This window comes from Candoia aspera, chromosome 1 (assembly GCF_035149785.1).
Source record: "Candoia aspera isolate rCanAsp1 chromosome 1, rCanAsp1.hap2, whole genome shotgun sequence".
In the NCBI taxonomy this organism is placed as follows: domain Eukaryota; kingdom Metazoa; phylum Chordata; class Lepidosauria; order Squamata; family Boidae; genus Candoia; species Candoia aspera.
The window spans coordinates 243,628,707-243,634,719 of NC_086153.1; positions in this window are offsets into that span (position 1 = coordinate 243,628,707).

The following is a 6,013-nucleotide window of genomic DNA, read 5'->3' on the forward strand; positions in this document are numbered from 1 at the left end:
ACTGTTCCCAGACACTAGTTTAGAAGATTCACAGCCTCTCCTGATCCAAATGTTATATAAGAAGAACAGCTGAGTATCATCAGTATACTGGTAACACCTAGCCCGCCCACCCCAACTAGGTTCCTATATATTGTATATAACTATTAAATGGCCCTGGGGACAAAATAGTACCTTCATGTAGATACTAAGTAGCAAAACAGTGGTTTGTAGCATCAGAGTCAGGGACACAGTAACCTAGCAATCATTTTTGAGATCACCTCCATAATTATGAGTAGAGTCTCTGCAACAGAATGTCCATAGTTTCCAACTTATGGAGATGGCCAAAGGAAAAACCATGGCTGACAGTATTAGAAGGCACTGAGAAATCAAACAGGATCAATAGAACCCTCCTCCATCTCTGACTTTCCCTCTGCCAAGGCAACCCACATGTGATTCTATCCCCAAACCACCCTGATCCATAGTGAAAAAGACCAAGATAGTGTTTTCCAAGACCATACACAGCTGCGTAAACACTACCCTTTCAAGGCCCAAGGGTATTTGTGACTAGGAAGTAATTGATGAAATCCCTTGAATCCAGGAAGGGGTTCTTCAGGAATGGGTGTTACCACTCCCATCTCCATCCAATCAATGCCCCTTGGCTGGTTTAATAAGTCAAGATGGACAAAGATCAACTGATCTTGCAATAGGTTGAATAGCCACAACCATCTTGTCAATGTCCTGAGCCCTCATAAACTGAAAATGATCTTGTTCATTCTCAATTAATCTTGTTCAATTAGACCAATGGCTACCATAGTACATATATTGTATCAAAAGCATTAAAATTAGCATGAAGTTGAGTTATTTTACCTTTGGTATGCTTCTTAAATGCATCACAGCATATATCTGAGGGCTCTATCCTATGGTTTGCAGGGGCAGATAAGTCTTTACTTACTCTGCCAAAAGGTTACTTGAGAATACCTTCTTTGGAGACTCACATTCATGCAGTTAGCAAGACTGAATGCACGAACATGTGCAAATTGTTCCTATTAATGAGTATCTCCACCTGCACTCTGGCATTTTCCAGCCTGTTTCACTGCTCCTAGAAAACCAGGGAGAAGCCTGAATTCCACAGTGCCACAGATGGCATTCCTATGGATCACAACAGCTTCCTGACTCATCACAATGTGGGCTCATGTCGCAATACACAAAAATTATCAGTGCAGGGAAACCTCAAAAGGTGTCACAGAAGATCCTACAAAACAAATAAAATATACAATATATAAATATTGTATATTTATTTGAATTTTATTGTATATTTATTCTGTATTGTAAACTGCCCAGAGTCCCTCCGGTTGGAGGAGATGGGCAGTGACAAATTTGATAGATAAATAAATAAAATAATATTAGTAATAATAATAATTTTTAAAACCTGAATGCCGCCTGACTCTGGGCAGCTCGCAACAGTCAAAGAAATTACAATAAAATCAATAAAAATAAGCATAAAAGATGGCAAGATATTGATATATCTATATCAATATAGAGAAATAATACAAGAAAACAACTTGGGGAATGTGTTGTATATTACCTGAGTAAGCCATCACAATACCAATCACTTGGCCCCTGCACATAATTTAAATGTAATTTTGAAAAATAATCCAATCTGGGAGGACTATCTGAAGCAATGAGAGATCCAGTCATGGTCAACAATTTGCTGGAGACTGCCTGGAAATCATTCTGCATGGAGTACAGTAGAAATACATTTACAAGTATTGCCTAGATTAGTTCCAACATTCTTACATCGTCTGCTAGATGCACAGATAACAGTAAAATCAGCTTAAGATCATACCTGGAACCCTCTAATGCTAAAACAAAGAAGATTATGCTGTACTGCATGGTGCTCTTACTACTGGACACTGTAACATGAGGCAGAGAAAGAAACTGGAAATGTTGACTGCCAGCTGCACATCTATCCATGATTAACAAATAAAGCTGCCATTGGAGAGGGGGAAAGCCTTCATATATTTGCATGATCTGCAGAAAGTAGCCACATACTATTGCTCTGGACTCAGAATAAACATTTGCAGCAAAGCTCCCTTCCTGCATGAAAGGTTTTGTCTCTTCTGAAAAATACAACACTTTTTTTCCCTTTAGGCCCTTCTTTTTCAGTCTCCTTATCTTTCTGGCCACTTGGGAGTATACCAGATGCTTATATTAATCCTACAGGAGGGCCTGTTGTCCTTAAAATGCTTGTCTGAGTTCCTGGGACAAAAAGATAAGTTTTTTGTACCCTTTGGTGGCCAAATGCCTGATCTGCATTCTGCAGCTGAAAGTGCTTGCAGAGTAACTAGTAATTGAAATAAACAACTGAAAGTAAAATGTCTTATTAATCCAGTAAAAGAACAAAAGCAGATCCATCAAAACAATCAGGGGGTGTCTGACAGGGAGATAAAAAAGTCAAGAAGGCAGGCACAGTGGCACAATCAAAGCCTCGCCAATTTTTATGTGCATTGCAGCCACTATCTTGACTTTATTGACCACCTCCTGTGGACCCCCCACCACCACAAGACAAAAGAGTATCACGTGGCTAAGGTTAAGAATTACATTTTCAGGGACATTATTCTGAAAATAAACTGCCAAGTTTTACTTCTGATGATTTCTGAACAGAGTTGCCAGTCTTTTTTACAACAGTCTGTTCACACATTTTTCTAAGCTCTGCAAATCATGGTAAATATTCGTGAGATAGTATCAGTAATACGTTCAATAGAAACTGATTATGTTCTTCTTTTAATGAAAAATAAATCTGATTGCATCTGCAGATCCAATTGTATTAAAAGCACTGGAAGTGATCGTAAAAAGAAGTTGGCCATCTGATTTACAAATGTTCAAATATAAAAATATGGTTTAAAACAATTCTATTTGATTTGAAATTGCTTTCTATAAAACTAATTTTTTAAAAAAGAATTTTATATTTTGTATCTGCACACTAATCTTATATAGATAATCACCTGCATAATCTAGTTTGACTTTATTAATTTGGCTCCTGAATGTTTTTAATTCAAACTGCAAAAATCTAATCAATGGGAAATTTTAGAGACATGTGATGGAATTAATTGCTGTAATTTTTTCCCTCTGTACTGGGATAACCCATACATAATATATGAAAAAGTGAAAAACAAAGCCAGCTAGGACTGCAGAAATGGATGAGACCCTGTAAAGCTAAATCAAATCAAACTTAATACTTGACTTGTATCAAGGTAACTGACATAATGAGAGCTCTGCAATCAAACCTATATTGATTAAACAATAAAAGGATACTCTCCAGTAACTAAAATAATTTACACTTGTTTGCACAACTGAAAAGAACCATCATTTACTCAGTCAAGCAGGTGATGAATACAACAGCTTCCCATCCCCAGCACATCCATGTGCAATTCAGTCCTGAATGAAATACAAATCTTGGGTTTCTACCTTTAAGTGTTTTCGGATGAACTGACTGGCTAAAATGCTTAAAGGCATCATTCAGCAAAGTGGGCTCTTTGTAGAAGGTGTCAGAAGCGGTGCTTCTTCTGATCTCACAAGCGAAATGAAATTCTATCCTAGGTAGCTGGATGGTTTATTTTACAGTTCAGAAAAGAGGCGGTGGCATGATTACATTGGTCTCCTAATTGCAAAGTTGCTACAGGTCTCTCAGGTAATTAAAGGAATGAAGAAAAAAGTCACAAACAACTTTCAGTATCCCAAAAGAGAACAGTTCTCTTTTGAGAATTACACAAACCAGTCCTTTTCTCAGATGTTAGAACAATTTTAATGTTAAAAAGTTTGCAGTCTTGCTTCGAGACTACAGTTGCCAGCTTCCAATCTGACGTGGGTCTTCAGCCCACCTGGTGCTCCAGTTCGAGACCTGAGTCCTCAGCTTCAGCAGCACCTTGTGTTTCAGTCTCTTCCAGCCTCCCAGTTTCCATTATGAAGTCCTGTTCCACTGCCTTGTTGTGGCCCAGTTGGGCTTGTTGAACTTCGTACTTCAAGGGCTTACTTATTGTAGATAGTTATTTAATAAAGAGTATTTTTGATATTACTCTGCCTGGTTGCATAGTCTGAACAGGACAGGCTCTTCCCTAATTCACTTGTGTATAAGAGGGAGGGGAGATAAAGCACAAAATCAGGCTTTCAAGTTTGTTGTTATAGCTTATTTCAATGTAGTTCTAGTCTTCCAGGAAAGATCTGATCCTAAAGGGTTCATAACATGGGATCCTTCTAGATTTATGTATACTGTTAGACAGACAGGTGGAAGCCACAGCCAGGTGAGCTATGTCCCACTTTGGCTGATACAATAGTTTCACCCTGGGCAAGAGCATCTGGCAACAGGGACTTATGCCCTTATTGCTACTTCGGTGTGCTCTTTGTGGCACATTGCTTCACTGCTTTTGAAAACTACCCTGAAGCTTCAATTAGTCCAGAATGCAGCAGCCTAATTATTTGTGTATACATGGTGACATGAGCACATAACATAGTGCTGTGGGTCCATGCCCTGGCTGTCTTTTCACTTCTATGTGCTATTCAAATGCTGGTTTTGATCTTTAAAGTTCTACATGGCTTGGCATCAAGATATCGCCAGGACAGTCTCCTCTACTTAGTTTTGACCTGCCCATTGTAAAGTCCTCGGGAGCACCTGTTAGCAATTCCCCACTTTGGTGAGGTAAGGTGAATGAAGACTCCCAGGAGTTGTTCCTCTGTTGTGGCACTGATACTTTGATACACTCCCCCATGAAATTCAAGTAGTCCCTAACTTACTAGGTTTTAGGAAATTATTAAAAACAGAATTGTTCAATAAGACTGAATGTGACAATGTAGTCTGAATGTGACCATCTAGTTATTTTACTATCATTATCATTATCATTTCTTCTTCTTCTTCTCTTACATTTTTGGTGTTATTTTGTTATTTTAACTTTGGACTATTTTAGTTGATTGATACTGTGGATGTTTTATTACAAAATATTCATTGTAACCTGCTGAGAATTGACTGGTTGCAGTGGGCTGAAATCCAGTAAATACTTTTTCTACTGCTATTAATATTTCAACTTCATTTGCTGCATTAGATGGGACGCGGTGGCGCTGCGGGTTAAACCGCTGAGCTGTCGATCGGAAGGTCAGCGGTTCGAAACCGCGCGGCGGGGTGAGCTCCCGTTGCTAGTCCCAGCTCCTGCTCACCTAGCAGTTCGAAAACATGCAAATGTGAGTAGATCAATAGGTACCGCTTCGGCGGGAAGGTAACGGCGTTCCGTGAGTCATGCTGGCCACATGACCCGGAAGTGTCTATGACAACGCCGGCTCCAAGGCTTAGAAACGGAGATGAGCACCGCCCCCTAGAGTCGGATTTGACTGGACTTTACGTCAAGGGAAACCTTTACCTTTTTTTGCTGCGTTACTTCCAAGAAAGCAGCACTGTCATCTTGGAATTAGTACATCCTATCAATCTTTATTTTTCATAAAGTGTTTCATTGTCACATTTTTATGATCTAATCTTATATTGTCCGTGGATTTGCTTTCATTCAGTTTTGGACACACATATGTTATGTGGGGATAATGAATACTGGCTTAGATTAATACCAGAAGGACAGCTCCTAGCTCTCTTAGTCCAAAGATCTGCTATGCCATCTTTCTCTGATTTTTTGCAGGGAAACACAGAAGAAATTGAAACAAAACATGACGATATTACAGCTGGAAATTTATAACATCTGGCCCTTCTGAAAAATCCGTTACAATATTTTCACAAAAATCACTGACACAGTATACCCAACGGTCTTCAAGCAGACCAAAGAATTGGGTTAAAATTAAGCAGGGATGGAAAAACTGTGGGTCCCCAGTTGTTGAACTACCAATCCCAGCAGACTGAGCCAGAAAGAGCAATGGGAAGGGCTATTGGAAAATGTAGTTCAACAGCAATAGGAGGGCCACAGTCCCCATCCTGGGATACTTCACAAGTCTCTCCACTTTTAATCTGAAAGTGACTCTTACTCACTTCACCAGGAGTTGC